At 36.1% G+C, this 16,777-nt stretch overlaps 1 pseudogene; it reads right to left on the minus strand.

Moving 5' to 3' along the window:
* Nucleotides 1-4,648: 4,648 nt before the first annotated feature.
* LOC105988784 overlaps nucleotides 4,649-16,777 on the minus strand; it is a 30,026-nt pseudogene continuing 17,897 nt past the window's right edge.

Here is a 16,777-nt window from a genome sequence, read left to right on the forward strand (position 1 = left end):
AGGGTCTCCATTTTTTGCCCAAGACTAGCCTGGACTGTAATTCTGCTGTATATGCTTCTTGCTGTAGTTGAAATGCCAAACACAGACTACCACATCCATCTGTCGAGGTGTAACATTGTACTTGGACTCTGGTACCCATTCCAAACAAAGTACTTGCATTCTATGTTAAGACGATTTTATCTCCTCCTTCAATATTTGTATTTTGAAACACTGGCCAACTAAGGTACCACAAATTGATTGTTTGAGATCCATGGAAGTGGTCTGATCATTTGTAGATGAGGCTGCCTCCCTAGGCTCTCTAGGGAATAGTGCTACAGGGCAAAGTTTTATGGAACACATACAGATCCACAGTATTTCATCCAAAAATAGAACCAGAAGATCAAGATCACAAAAGATGAGAAGCAGAAACAAGAAGGACACTAGAACAAACACTAAATGCAGATCCTTTTTAGGTACAGGATGGTATTGTCTTCCTGGCTTTGCTCTGTGAATCCTCTCAATCTTTCCTTGTTTAATATTTTTTTGTTCTTACATGCATTTGACTGAAAGTGGTCCTCCATAAGCTTGACAAGAGCTCAAAAATCCAAGAGGTTGACAAGGCTCATTAATGAATCTAAAGACCAATTACAGAAGGAAGATTGAATGGACTCAATTGGAATGAGCTATATCCAAACTAGAAGGATCACATGGCATAGTCAAGACTAAAGGGTCCTCATGCTTGTGTGGTGAGTTGTTTCCCAAGAAACCAGTTATGGACGAGTTCATCCTCAAATAGCCATTCAGTCATCATCAGAGCTCATCAGATGCAAGGCCAGTAATATTGCAGGTTCCAGTCCTAATTTTACTCCATTTCTTGCCCTTTGTTTCTTTTATTATTTTGACTAATATGGTTCTATGCTCATTTTCTTTTTTTGTACATTTTTTAATTGTAAAAATGCTGTACAGAGGGGTTACAGTAACGTGAGCAAGGTAACCAATACATTTCCTATTGAGCATTGTTGTCTCCTCCTTTTTTTCCCTCTACCATTCCTTCCCTCCTTCCCTCCCACCTCCACAACTAACCCCTCCTCTGTGCTCATTTTCATATGCTTGGATATATGAAAATAAATTGAGACAAGGGAGCTAAATTTCTGCTGGTGTAAGAAATAGCTGGAAGTTTGACTTTCCTACTGGGGTTTTATTGCCTGTTTAAGATATATTGTATTTACTTCAAAACCCTAAATAACAGCTCAATAAATAAGTACTAATATCGCACTTTAGGCATTTTAATTAAGCATCTTTAGCTTTCACTACTGCAATATTCAAATTATACAAGACCCAATGAGCCTTTCGTTTGCAAAGCTGGAAGACCTCCAATAATGTAAGCAACATTTCAACAGGATTTAATTTTCACACAGACTCTAGGTAAGTAAGAATTATTATTACTAATATCTGAAAATAATCACAGATTTGCTATACCTTTAATCTCTTTTCATCATTTTAATTGTTAAAAAACAGTTATTTCCAAGTGTGAGATTTAGTTTGTTATTTACTTACAGCTAGTTATGCGAGTATTTCATGCCATACCATCAGAGGAGACCACAAATTACAGACGTCATGGTATACTACATGGCAAACACTTTGGGTTTATTTGTTTGTTTTTGTGTTGATATAGAGGCTGAACTCCAAGCACTCTGGCTTGGCTTTTTGGCTCAAGGCTGGTGCTCTACCACTTGAGCCACACTTTCAACTTTTTGCTGGTTAATTGAAGAAATGAACTTCATGGACTTTACTGCTTGGACTGGCTTTGACCCCAGTCCTCAGATCTCAGCCTCCCATAAGTCACCAGAGTCCCACCAATCTCTTTCTTTTTAAGGAGCTAAAAGTAATTATTTTTCCTTTAAAGGCCCAATAGAGACTTTGCCATATACTCTTCTCCTCATCTTTCCTTTCTATTTTTCTTCTCTTCCTCTGCTTCCTTTTCCTCTCTCCTTTCCCCTGTCAAAGTAACCCATTCTTAGTTCATGGGCCAGACAAAACCAGATGGAGGTAGAATTTGGTTCCTTGGCTATTGTTTCTCAAACCTTGATTACAGTCCAGAAAGGAACTTGAAAGCAACTGAAATTTTCCCTTTTCAAACAGCTGTGAATTTTGTTATCTTCTAGTTATCAAATCATATGATCAGATTATGGCATAGAAGTAAAGTTAGATATGCAGAACCAGAGAAGGTAAAACAAAGTGATGAATAATTTCAAAATGAATAAAGAAAATATTTCGAAGCATGTATCATGGGAGATACTTAATATCTGTGCTTTTAAGTTCAATCTTTCATGCAATGGAAGACTTTCATAAACACACTTTAGATGAGGAAACAGCCATGATGATGCACCATTAATATGCTAAAGGGTTTGGACTGACACTCAGACTTACGTTTGTGTGGAATGTCTGCCCATCTTTGACATTCTGACATTGCACAGAATACAATGAAGAATACTGTAGAGCTCACCAAAGATTTCCAAGCTTAAAAAACTGCATTCAGAAAGAGCCTTATGAAATGCTAAGGCAGGAAAAATTCAGTAAGAATTGGCAAGAATTTGCAGTGAGTGTAAATAAGTTTGAATTGCTTAGAAATGATGTATTAGTGATTTGTACATTATCCCTTTCATAACATTGCCCCTTAAGCTATATTTTAAAGGTTCTGATGTTCCTATCCAAAAAACAATGCATTGCAACCTTGTCTGTTCCATATCACTACACTTACAGTTGTGTACTGTATTGAAAATATGCCCTACAAATGTGTTGTTTGCAGCACAAGGATGTGAAGCAAAGAACTGAAACAGACATGTTTAATAGGCAATGGAGGAGAGGCTTCTATTGGAATCCTCCATACCCTTAAGCTAATGGATATTTTCCTAGATTGTCTCTTGTGGATTGCTTTATGTTTCAGAGAGAGCATTTTCCTTCCTTCTAATGAATATACAGCTGGACCTACTTTTCTCAAATTAGCTTATCATCAAAGCTATTATTCCATAAATGTTCATCAGATGTTGCTTAAATCTAGCTTGATTATAGATACTCCCTACAGTTTTATTCAATTGCTTAACTCTAAACATTATGCCATTAAACCATTTAATCTAGCCATCTCCAAAAGTTTTATTTAAATCATTTAATATTATAGCCATTAAATTACTCATCACTCAAACCATAAAGTCACAATGCAATAATAGTGTTACTCTCAGAATATGACTTCTTCTCTGTATCCAATATAGAAATTAAATACTATCTCAACTCAATATGTCTTTATGAGATGTAGTAACTATTAGGTTTTACTTCCTCTAAAGATAAAGGAACTTTTAGTGGCATACTGATTTGCATAAAGTGTAAAAGTAAATCAGGACACTTAATGGTTTATAGTCTTTCACAGGGCAAAAATACATTCTATTACTTTGATTTAAACTTTTGTGAACTTGCCTTGGTGTGCTTGAGGCATTGTGTAAAATATCACCAGAAATTTACATCTTCTGTGGCTAATACAGAAACAAAAGTTGTAGCTTGCAGTCTAATAATGAAGCCACTGGCTACATGTGGCTAAGTGTAAATTACTTAAAATAAAATATAATTAAAATGCAGGTCCTCAGTCATAGTGGTGAGTACCAATTTGGGTGATACAGATATAAAATATTGCCATCACGATACAAAGTTTACTTTTCAAGTGCTGTCATGTCCACATTCTTGTATCTATTTGATTAATTTCCTTTATATACCTAATTTAAAAGTATTAATGTTAAGCCATTTAAGATTGTTTCATAATATTCATACACATTTATTGGGTTTTGATACATGCATTGTGGAATGATTAAATCTACCTAAGTAACATTTCTATCATTTTATTTAGCTACCTTTTTGTTGTTGTTGAACATGGGGCTTGAACTCAGGGCCTAACGCACTGTCCCTGAGGTCTTTTTGCTCAAGGCTAGTGCTTTACCACTTTTGGTTTTCTGGTGGTTAATTGGAGATACAAATCTCATGGACTTTCTTTCCTGCCTGGGTTGGCTTCAAACTACAATTCTCACATCTCACTCCTGACTAGTAAGGATTACAGGCATGAGACATGAGCGCCTAGCCTACCTATCATTTTTAAAGTAAAGATTTGAAATTTACTTGCTTAGTTATTTTGATGTATACAAACCTAATAACTTGTGCAATAAATCTTGAAACCTATTTGTTAAATTTGACTCATTCTTCCTCCTTAGTCTATGGCAATCATTATTCTATTGTTCTATGTAAGTTCAACCTTTATTAAGACCCAAATATAAGTGAGATAATGCAATATTTGTTCCTCTACTCTGGCTTATTTCACTTAGTACAATGTCCTCCAGACTCATTCACCTAGCAAATACCAGACTATCTCCCTTTTTAAAAGAAGGTAATATTCTATTGTGTAAATACATGTTTTTTTTAATGCATTCATCCATTCTTAGACTCTTAGGAGTCTAAATCTTGGGTGTTGTCCAGAATGCTACAATAGACATGAGATTGTGAATATCTCATTAACATACTGATTTCAGTTAATTTGAATACATACCCAAAGGTAAAATTACAAGCTAATACAGTAATTCTGTTTCTATTTTTTAATTTTAAATTGTTATTATAAAGGTGTTGTACAGTCTCATAGACTGGTGGGCTTCTTCTCATAGACTGGTTTCTGTCTTATAGCAGCCTGAGCTTTCTTGTCCATCTCTCCATGCCTAGAGTTAGGTTGTTATTTATGCACTGAGAGAACTGCGCCTTATAAGAAGCTTCATTTTCTTCCATTACATAGTGCATGTAATCCACAGCATTTTCACCCATGCTGTGCTTCTGATGAACTTCTGCATTGAACCCCTTGTTTTCAGAATCATAACTAGGGAATCCGTACTAGTGGGTTAGACAAGCCTCCATCCACAGCTTCCTTCAGGGTACTATGAACTTTATTGCCAGTGGTAGTGCTGGCAAGGCCTGCATCCAAATAGCAGGTGAAGGCACCAGCTTTACCATCAGTGCTTTCCATATCATATTCATCTCTGGTCACCTCCACTTGGCCTTTGTAGATCATGTTCATGTCAAACTTATCGTGAAGCCTGCGGGCCGGCAGCAGGCCTGTACAATAGGCTGCAGCATAATTGGTCAGGCTGATTTTCAGCTCATACTTGAGTGTGCACATGCCATGAGGAATATCATATCCTTTTCTTTTCTTTTCTTTTTTTTTTAAATCCTTTTCTATACATGCACGAGCAATCAGACAAATGTCACCTCTGTTCATTTAATAAACTATCAGCCTGTGTTGGGGTATGTAGTACTTGTTTTTGCCTTGGTTCATCAAGTATTTCCTAACATAGTAGTCAGCTTTATCGTTTCCTGATGTCTAATTTTCACTTGGTATCTTTTAAAATAAACCTTGTTCTCGACAACTTTAACAAACATAATCCTGCAAATTGGAGACCTGTGCCCAAGACTCAATTTTTTGCATCATTCCTTCCTATAATTTCTATTACTCTTTTCTCTTTGGCAGTGATCAAATGCTGACATTAAACCTATACACATAGATCCTGTTGCAGTACATTCTGATTCACACCATTCTTATTTAGTAGTAAATTATTGCATGTATCTGGTTAAAAAACAATTTTTCCTCCCCTTTGGCCTTGAATCCTGAGATGGTTATCATTAAAGTTCTCTGGGATAAGGATAAGGAGCATTTAGGAGAAAAATGGGAAATGAAAGTAGTGCAACATGATTTCGACTTATTAATTTTTGTGATGACCTTCATGAAAGTTACCACAATAATGAGAGAGCAGAGGTCTTCAAGGAAATTGTAATGGTGGATGACTGGATGGGGTAAAAGAAAATGAGAACTGACTGACTTTAGGAATGCAAATGGTTATTTTTTGTCTTTGTTCATGGATAAAAGGAATCTCCTAAAAAATGTGAAATGAATTTTCTTCAGCAGATAACAGTTCTGAAAAGCTGGACTTTTGATGATTAAGGAAATAGAAAAAAATGATAGAACAACATTTTCCAAAATTTGTTTCATAAACAAAAGGGGAAATACCTAAACTCTGTTTTAAATAAGAGTAGGATGGTTGGACTGAAACTCTTTAGGACTAAGCCCAGACTGGAGGAAAGCCATAGGGAGAACTCATAAAACATGCTATAATTTGAGACAGGGGTCTAAGAGGAAAGCTGAGTTGAGAAGAATGACTGGATTAGCAACACCTCTGTGCAATGGTATTGGTAATGTTCTGAAATTTTGCTTTATTGACTATACTTTTTGGTAATTGCTATAGAGTTGGAAATGTACAGCCTTAAATCATCACAATTTGTCTTCAAGTGATAGGATATGGCACAATAAATGGTGTAAGAATCTTTCAGGATTTTCTATCCTTTGGGGGTGAGATTGGGAGAGATGTGGGAGAATGAAGGAACAGGTGATACTGATCACAAATTTTATCTATAAACTGATTTGTTGAAGTGAAACTCTTTGTACTACTTAAAGATTCTCTGTCTCTGTCTCTCTGTCTTTCTCTGTATGTGTGTGTGTGTGTACACACATATATTCCATGTTATAAGACACTGCTGGAAGACCTGTGTATCATCTCTCTGGAGAGACATCTGACTATGAGAAAATCTCTCTGGAAAAAGAAGATGGACATTCATCTCTATGTTTATTAGTCTGTGATGTCTTCCACAAAAGGTGTCTCTATCTTTATTATACAGAAATGTAAATAAATTTTCTCTCAACAAAATCTTTGCTTCTATCCCTTATTGGCCTTTCTGAAAAATATTTCTGAAAAACTAGCCATAAAGCAGCTAGGTTTTTTTTAGTGCTTACATATATAAGCATTATAAGCATCTCAATTATAAGCATCTCAAGATGTAAGATATAGTAGGAAAAGTAACAGTATTTAAATATTGTAAAAACTATGTATTCAAATGTGTTTTTTTCTTTCATGTGATTGTTTCTGACACATTTATAAGATTATTTCTTTGTTGCTTTGTATGTCCCTCCCCCAGAGTATAACCCCTGCTTTCACTGTATTTGATGTTGGTACAATTTGTGGAGGGAAAGGGGAAAAACAAATCGTTTAAATAGGGATACAGGTGGACCCATTGCAACAATGAGATATACAAGTCATTAGGCAAACAAACTTCTTAGAAGTTAGAGAGCTTTCTTAGCCTAATGAAGCTACTCAAACAATCACAACAAATTACTCCCAAAGAAAATTGCCTTAAAAATAAGAAAATACTAGATTTGGATGCTTTATATTACCACTCTAATTCAACATTTTATTGGTTGTCAGTCATTTCAATAAGTAAAATAGAAAAATAGCATTTTAATAAATAGGAAAAGATCTAAGCAATTATTTTTGGACAGTATATGTGCCCAGAAAAACAAAAAAGAATCTACCAACCAATTATTAAAATTAATGAGAACCACTGAAGCAGAGAAGGCTATATTTGGAATGTCATTCCAGGGCATTCATTATGAGTAGATAATATTGTGATAATATTTACTGGATAAATGAATTCCATCAAGTTTGAGTTCTATTTCCAATAGAGGGGAAAGTAAATGATTACAATACAACATAGTAAGTTCTAAATAGAGATTACTGTAAAGTATTAGCAGAGCTAGAAATGAGTAGTAGCTCTTCTTAATGCCTTATGGAAATGGAAATCTTCATTTTTTTGTACTAAGGTTTGAATTAAGGCCTTCTTGCTTGCTAGGCATGTGCATTACCATTTGAGCCATGCCCCAGGTATTTTTGCTTTGGTTATCTTTGGGATAGGGTCTTCTGTTTTTGTCTGGGCCAACCTCAGACCATGGCCCACCTATGAATATCTTCCACACAAGATTCAACTCACTAGTGAGTTGAAATGGAATCTCCATTAAATTTTTGCACAGACTGGCTTCAAACTGCAGTCCTCTTAATTTCTTCTGAGTAACTGCGGGGAGCATAGGAATCTTGACAAAGAAATGGATTGATAACCTTTCATCTGAGTAAACTAATTGGGAGTAAGCTATTCTTTGTTTCTTTATCTTAGTTTCCCCATGCATGAAAGGAGGATATTAATAGCTATATTAAATGGTTGTTAGAATAAATTAAGATAATATCTATGAAAGTACTTTATAATATAAAATGAATTCAAAATACTAGCTTTTAGTTTTTGCTTGATTATCTATTTAGAATTATTTGCTTACTTGTTTTCTTGACCAATTATGTGTGGTTGCATTGATGAAGTAAACTCAGTGATGCTTTCCTGTGTGTTATATTTTTGCTTTGTTTAATTGGTATCACACAAGCTACTGGCAACTATTTAACAAAGGGGAAGGACTAATCAGTTTCCTTATTTCTGTAGAAATTTTGTCTCTATTTTAAGAGTTTGGCTCCATTTCAAATTGTTTGATAAGAGACCTGAATATTATCCAAATAGGAAAAAAAATGAATCATGTTTTGTTGGGTTGCTAAATTGTGAACTTAAGTCTTATTTGTGACTTAAAAAAATTAATCTCTCTTGCCACAGGATGGTAGTATTGCTTCTCTTGTTAAGACATAAAAATAGATTTAAGATGTCAGTTAAAATTGTGAAAATTATATTTCTCCAAGGAGACCTAACAATAAAACATTACTTTCATAAAGAAGAAAGACTCCTACACATTTATGTTATTTTTAAAGAGCAGGAAACATCCATGCCAGTGTTTCCTGAGGGGAACTGCCATTTCTTCTTTAGGAAACAGATCTTTGCTAGTTAGGAACAATCTTACCATCTCTCTCCTTAGGGAATCCTAGGTTAGGTGTTGTCTTTCAAATTCCTGCTCCTTTAAATTAGGTTGACCTATGTAATTTATTTCCTTGTAATTTGGTGTAGATATTTATCTATTTTAAATGTCACATAGACTGATTGCATTGCACGCATTTTTTTTAAATAGCAAGCAGAGGATGAGAAGCCAACTTGGAAGATGTCTAGTTTGTAACTCTCTCCTCATGCAGCATTTGTTTTTTCTGCAGCATCCAAGGCAGATGGCTGAGCAGTTTCTGATGAGCCTGTGCGGAAGGTCCTTCAAAGAAGCCTCTTTCATTGAGGACCCCTAGAAAAAGAACTTGTTTGCTTTTCAGTTCAGCAAAGTGTGGTGTGGCTTGGAGACTTGGTAGCTTCTGTTTGCCTGGATTCGTTCCTCGGAGGCAACCATCTTGTTGAGAGAGTGAGTCATCGGACAAAATTATGAAATGTAGTTAGTTGTAGTCAGTCACAATCTGTCCCACAGATCAAAAATACTGGGAGATGAAACAGACTACATTTTGTACTTTTGAGGTCTAGGCTTAACAAGTTAGAAATCATTTATTTTTCTGGTGATGATCATGGACTTACTGAAATACACACAAATGAGGATTTTTGGGTTACTTCATTTTCAGAAATGCTGTTTCCAGTAGCAATGTTACAGCAAACAGGTTTAGTAAAGGAAATATATTCCTTTGTCTTTAATTTTTGGTGTTAGCCAGTCTTTTTTCATTGTAATGAAATATCCACTACAAGCGATGTAGGCAGAAGCCATTTATGTAGTCCATTTAGAAGGTGAAAAGCATGATGGTGATGACTGCTTAGTTCTCATTTGTATTACTTCGTGGTAAGGAACCATGATGAGAATGTGTGCAAAGAAAGCAAGGGATTGCATCACAAATTAGGCAGGAAAAGAAGGGAACAAGAGAGAGAAAGGAAAGAGAGAGAGAGAATGAAATGAACTGGGTGAGGCCAAACTTGGGCTTTTATTACAACTTTCTCATGAATACCACAAAAGAGTACCAAGAAGAACCTTGTGAAGACACATCTGCAGTAACCTATAGATCTAGGCCACATCTTATAAAGGGTCTATCATCTTGTAATAGCTTACATTGGTGAGCCATAGTTCCACCTCCTGCTTTTTGGTGGCTAATTAAAGATGTCTCACAGATTCTTCTGTTCTGGCTGCCTTCATACTTCAGATTTCAGTCTCCTGAGTAGCTAGGATTATAGGCATGAGACACTGCTGCCCAGCTAACACACAATTTTAATTAAGTAGGATATGCAAGGTACAAGTGAGTTGTGTGAATGTGTATCTAATCCAGCTCTCTAATATATTTATATGAATAGAGAGTATTAAATTTTAACCAAAATTTAATACTTTTCCAGAATCTTTCTTAAAATAATTGTCCATAAAGATGAGACACACTTATTTTATGTTGTAGTGTTTGGTTCAATCAATTCCTTGATTATGGAAGTGATAGTTTCCAAAAAATGGCTATTATAATGGAAATGAGAATGTGGAAGTCAATATCTGCCCAAATTTTCAACAGCTTTCTGAAGTTACTTCATATTAAGCAAACAATCTACAAAGTAAGTAGAGACACAGGTTTGGACAAGACCTTGAGAACCTATGCTGTGCCTATCATACATACAAAGCTCATCTGAAAAGATCTGCACCAGAAATTGAGACTCTTTCCCTGTGTGAAGAAATATTTATAAGAGAAAGTGGGAGTTTTTGTAGCAGAAGTATATTCTATCATATTTCTATATCATATATAGAGTTTTCAAGATGTTAGATTCATACTCACAAAATCTCTCATGTTGCTGCATTCTATTTTCTTTTATATTATTTTGGATCTTCCCAAACTTCAGAGAACCAAATCACATGGCCATTGTAAGTCCCTCATAAGTGAACTACAGAGAACCTGTGTTCTCAAGCCTAATGATAGACTATAGCCTTGAACTAGTCATTTTCTGTCAGTCATTTCACCAAGAGAAATGGCATCTGATGAAATTTCATAACTTACCCATCAATTCAACTAAATAACATTTGTTGAGTTATTATTATGTGCTGGATGCTGTCTTATGCATTGAAAACCCAATGATGAATAACATGTCATTCTTGTCTCCAGGGAGTTTATTCTCTCCACAATCTGGAAGGGAGACAGTAATGATCTACCATATGATAAATACTGTAATTATTTACTGAACACAGGGCTTCATGATAGAGACGGATAAAGTCTGTCTTTTCTGACAGAAAAAAGGCTTTACAGAGATCATATGTATATAGATTCTCAATGTATAGGAACTCTCAAGGTGGTTAGAATGGATAGAAAGTAAGATGAAGTAAGGTATGCATGATTCATCCATTCCATTCAAGTTCTATCTTTTAGAAAATTAGACAACCAGAAATCTCCATGCTTGGACTGTATCATTTTATTTTTCTGCAGAATACTTCACTGGATTGTTTTCAAATAAAGTCATAGACTTTCATAAGCAAGAACTACATAAAATGATGGATGAAATAGTTACAAAAAATGATTGTGATTGGTGTGACATTTACTTTTCAGTGTAAGTGGTAATTTTCAAGCATTCCCTTTATATTCTTAGTAACTAGTTATCTTTTTTGCACTGTTGTAAACTTTAACTATCTTCTTTAATTAAGATATACTTGTGCTTTCTTTTCTGATCTCATTTCACAGAGAAAATAGACCCTGTCACATGTGAAAACTCTGTCTCTCTCATTGAACTACCAAGTTTTCTTTATGCTCATTTATCTCACATACTTTTTAAAGACTAGCTATTCCATATGGGACTTTTAACCATTTGTTTCGCAACTCTTCCTTTGGTACTTCATGTAATCAAATATTGCCTTTCTAAAATATGTATCTTCATAACCAGGGTAATTTTCATCTTATGAATATGTTTAAGATTTTTATTTCTTAAAAAATGAAAAATAACTGGGTACCACTGGCTCATACCTGTAATCCTAACTACTCAAGAGGCTAAGATCTGAGATTTCTGGTTCAAAGCCAGTTCAGGCGGAAAAGTCCATGAGATTCTTATCTCCAGCTCAACAGCAGAAAGCCAAAGTGTGTGACTCAAGTGGTAGAGTGCTAGCCTTGGGCCAAAAAATCAACTAGCTTTTCCTGTTTAATTTCTGCATTCATTGTCACACTGCCAAGAAAAGTGGACATATTTAAGCATCCCTATTCCTCCCTTGATATGAAGTCTCTATTCCAGTTGTGTCTGGTTACTGTCCTCTTCATTTTACTGCGTATGCTATTAGTGAGAAAAGCACTGCTCAGTGCTCTTCCAGTTAACAAAACCAAAGTCACTTCCATTCCTTGGTATTGCTCTGGGTTTTGAGATATAAACAATAGGAACTATGTCTTTTGAGATAAAATGAGATGAAATTTATCAGAAAGACTTCAGGTGTGAGAAAGAATCACAACCCAATGAGAATATTGGATAATGAGGACAAGGTAAGACAAGAAGCAAAGGACTGAGAAGGTGGCTCAGTGGTAGAGCGCTTGCCTTGCATGCCTGAGGCCCTGGGTTCGATTCCTCAGCACCACATAAGTAAAAAGAAAAAAGCCGGAAGTGATGCTGTGGCTCAAGTGGTAGAGCACTAGCCTTGAGCTGAAGAGCTGAGGGACAGCGCCCAGGCCCAGAGTACAGGCCCCACGACCGGACCCCCCCCCAAAAAAAAATAAATAAAAAGACAAGAAGCAAAGGAAACCAAGAAATAGAATCCTTGGCCAAATGATACATAAGTTCTTAGAACACTGGACACCTTCACAACCAGTATGGATTCTGAACACTCTCTATAGATTTGATCTTCACTTGAGATTCAAAGTCCTGGGTGAACTATTCAATTATCAGGACATGGGTCAAGTGTCTGATGATTTCTGGCTGCTAATTGGCTATTCCAGTGGAGACATAACACTTCGCATTTCACACAAGGCAGATTTAATTCCACCTTCCAATAAAATATATTTTAGATGTTAAGAAGCCAAATACAAGTATTTCTTTCATAACTACTCTGGTTTTTGGTGCTGCTGTGCAATTCCTTGTTGAAAGTTGTTTTTACTTTACTTCTAAACACATCATTCCTGTTTACTTCTTTATTTATCATAGGTTAGGTATCATCTTCAGCATGGTATTCAATGCTCTTCCTAATATTACTGTTTTGATTTTGGGTCCTGCCCTCCTTTTTCTATTCCAACTCCCTTTTTCCTCTAGTCTGCTTTTTTGTTGTTTTGTTTTTTGGTCAGTCGTGGGGCTTGGACTCTGCGCCTGGGTGCTGTCCCTGAGCTCTTCAGCTCAAGGCTAGCACTCTACCACTTGAGCCACAACACCACTGGTTTTCTGGTGATTAATTGGGATCTCTGGGACTTTCCTTCCCCAGGCGGCTTTGAACCGTGATCCTCAGATCTCTGCCTCCTGTGTAGCTAGGATTATAGGCATGAGCTACCAGTGTCCAACTTCTTCTATCTTTATTGAGCATTCTTGTGCACGTGTGTGTGTGTGTGTGTGTGTGTGTGTGTGTGTGTGTGTGTATGCATGATCTCACTGGTATTTTTACTCAAGGTTGCTGCAGCTCTACCATAAGGCCACACCTTGACTTCCTGCTTTTTTGGAGATAAGAGTCTCAGATTTGTCTGTTTGATAATCACATCCCAGTCTCCCAAGGAACTAGGATTACAGGCGTGAGCTACTGGTGCTTGGCCTGTGGTTCTTGATACAGTTAACTACTTTTAATATTTTTGATATGACCTTGGAGCCATCTGGAATTTTTTTCTTTTTTCTTTTTGGTCTTTGAATATTCTATCAAGATTAAGCTCTCTAGGATTATCTCTGAGTGAAATCAATCCCTCCAGCCCTTATTTTCTTTCATTAGTATGTTAGCTAGTTAAAAATTGACTCTCTCTTCCTAATTGATTCTTCAAGGGAAGACCATATCAAATTTATATTCAGCCCAATGTTAGTTGAATCAGTTTTGAATCATCTTTAAACACGTTCTGCATATAAATTGCATTGCAGTAAAACTAATGTTATAGTGTCAAAAGGTCTGTTATTTCCCATCCAGGCTTTTAATTATTCAAAATATCAATGTTTCCATTTACCATGCTTAACTAAAATTAGAAAGCATTTTATTGGCTGATGCAAACAGTCAAAATATCTTTCTCCCAAAGATCTAGTTCTACTTCATCAAACAAAGCTAAAGATGAGCTGAGGAGGGGACTGTGGAAAATAAGGAAAAGAGTCCTCCTTATTGTGCCCCTGTTATTTTCTAGCATAGAATAAATCTGTGTGCCAACAACCTAAAGTAATTTCTGGCATAAAATTAGGTAGTATCTTTTCAAAATGAGCATATCAAATCCTGGATGGAATGGCTCTGGAAGTACCTACAAAGCCCCTTAAACTGCTGTTTTTCATCACTGTGGGAGTTGTTCTGACACACCTGACTTTGTAATGAGCTGCAGGTGATCAGGAAGGAGGTCCTGCATCATATTGGGTTTCTCTTCCATCCACCCAATTCTCACATCTCAAGAGGAGGCAGAGTTAGACCAGCCATAATGTGAACATGCAAGCTGGGGAAGTGAGTTTCATTCCATATGTACCCATGTTCTTGTTCACATCTGCTTCAGAGAAAATATCTTCACTATTTTGACACAGTAAGTAGCTAAGTAGGTTTTTTTTTGCCAGTCTTGGGGCTTGAACTCATGGACTGGGCGTTGTCCCTGAAGTTTTTTTTCCTAGGCTAGCATAGCTAGCACAGCTCCACTTTCAGCTTTATAGTGGTTAAATGGACTTAAGAGTCTAACAGGCTTTTTTTTTTCTTGAACTGGCTTTGAACTGTAAGCCTCAGATCCCAGACTCCTAAGTTTCTAGTAGAACAAGTATGAGTCACTGGTGCCTTGATACTAAGTAGTTTTGAAAGACAAAGAGTATAATGTGCCATTTATGACTAGACAATACCTATGGACAAGGAGAGTAATATTCTGCCTCTGAATGAAACTACATGAAACAAATTGTCAGCCAGTAACAATGACCTTTAAGAATTAAGTGGGTTTATATCTTTGACATTAACTTCAGCCTTTAAGGCAGTAGGACAGGTATAACTGAATCAACAAATGATGTACATTCCTGTATGTACATTCCTATATGGGGCACATTTCTGTGTAGTTCATACATCTGTACCAAGTTCATGCTTTAGAAATGTAGAAAGAAGAAAGAGAAATAGTATGAAGAGAAATAGAGCAAAACAAACAAATACAAAACAAACTAAGGATGGCAGTCTCAAACTAGCAAGCCTGGAGGCAGACATGAACTCTATTTACTCTACTTGGCAATAGTAGAAGAGATAATAACTTGGCAGTCAGAGAACGGATATGCAGCAATGGCAGCCAGCAGAATTTGGTTCTAACGCTGGCATTAGAAATTTTTCTGCTTAAGTTCTGCAAATTCAATTGTTTTTGTACCAACAGTCTGGGAGCTTGAATTCAGAAACACTTTAGCTACTTGAACCACAGCTCCACTTCTGACTTTTAAGTGATTAATTGGGACAAGAGTCTCATAGAGTTTCCTAGCTGGGCTGCCTTTGAACTGTGATCCTCATACGTCAGTCTCTTAGGTAGCTGGGATTCCAGGTGTGAGCCACCTGTGCCTGGTTAAATTTAAAAATTTTAGAGAAGATATTCTGTTGTATGGTATATTTGAAGTTTTCCACACTTACAAACTAATATAGATTATGTAACCAATTTGCCTAGTACTTAGTTGGTACCTGTTCTTGATATACAGAGTGGATATTCATTTCCATTTTGTATTTTGGACTTTCAGCCTTCTTTTGAAAAGTTGTTGCAAGCTAATTCTATTAAGGTGTTTAACTGTAGTACTTCTGTGCATACATGCATTGTACTTTGGTCCATTTCAGTCGTCTGTTACTTTTCTTAGTTACCTTCTGTACTTCTCAGTTTTAATATATTTAATGGGATTTATTATATTATTTTCATATATATGTACCATATGTAAATAGGACTTCAATCACATTCATCCACTGTCATCAGCTCCTTTTGCCTTTACTGATTCCCCTTAAACAGTTCCCCTTTTGCAATTATATCTCCTTCTTCTTCTTCCTCTTCATCTTTTTCCTCCTCTTTCTCATGATGATGATTGTTACTATAAGTGCTACTATTATTATTACTATTATTTTTCTACATCTAGGTTCCACGTGAGTGGAAAACAAGAGCATGGCTTATTTTGTTCATCAAGGTGTTATTTCTTTTCTTTTCTCTTTTCTTTTCTTTTTTTCTTTTTCCATTTCACTTCCTTTACACGAACTTAGGGCTGGGGTGCTATGGCTGAATTCTTTGCTCAAAGATACCACTTTGAACCACAGGCCCACTTGTGATTTTCTTGTGGTTAAATGGAGATAAGAGTCATAGGGATTTTTTTTTTCTTTTTGGTCTGGCTTTGAACAGTTATTCTCAGATCTTAGCCTTCTGAGTAGCTAGGATTATAGGCTTGAACCACCTGCACCAAGATGACCCATCCATTTTTCTACAAACAGTATCATTCTATTCTTCCTTATTTGGTCTTTTTTTATTGTGAAAATACTTTACAGAGGAGTTAAAATTACATGGGTAAGATAGTGAGTACATTTCTTATCAAGCATTGTAGCCTCCTCCTTTGTTTACACTTCCCATCCCTTCCCAGCCTCCCTCCACCCTCCCCACCCAATTCTCCCAAACCCCCCACCAAAGTTGTAAAGTTCAATTTCAACATGAAAACTTGTACTTCTCATTGTGGCAACAGGGCCACCTGTATCCTTATTTAAACGACTTGTTTTTCCCCTTCCCCTCCACAAATTATACCGACTTCAAATACAGTGAAAGCAGGGGTTATACTGTGGGGGAAGGACATACAAAGCAACAAAGAAATTATCTTATAAATGCATTAGAAACAAATGCATGAA

The sequence above is a fragment of the Dipodomys ordii genome, unplaced genomic scaffold, assembly GCF_000151885.1.
Source record: "Dipodomys ordii isolate 6190 unplaced genomic scaffold, Dord_2.0 Scaffold51, whole genome shotgun sequence".
Classification (NCBI taxonomy): Eukaryota; Metazoa; Chordata; class Mammalia; order Rodentia; family Heteromyidae; genus Dipodomys; species Dipodomys ordii.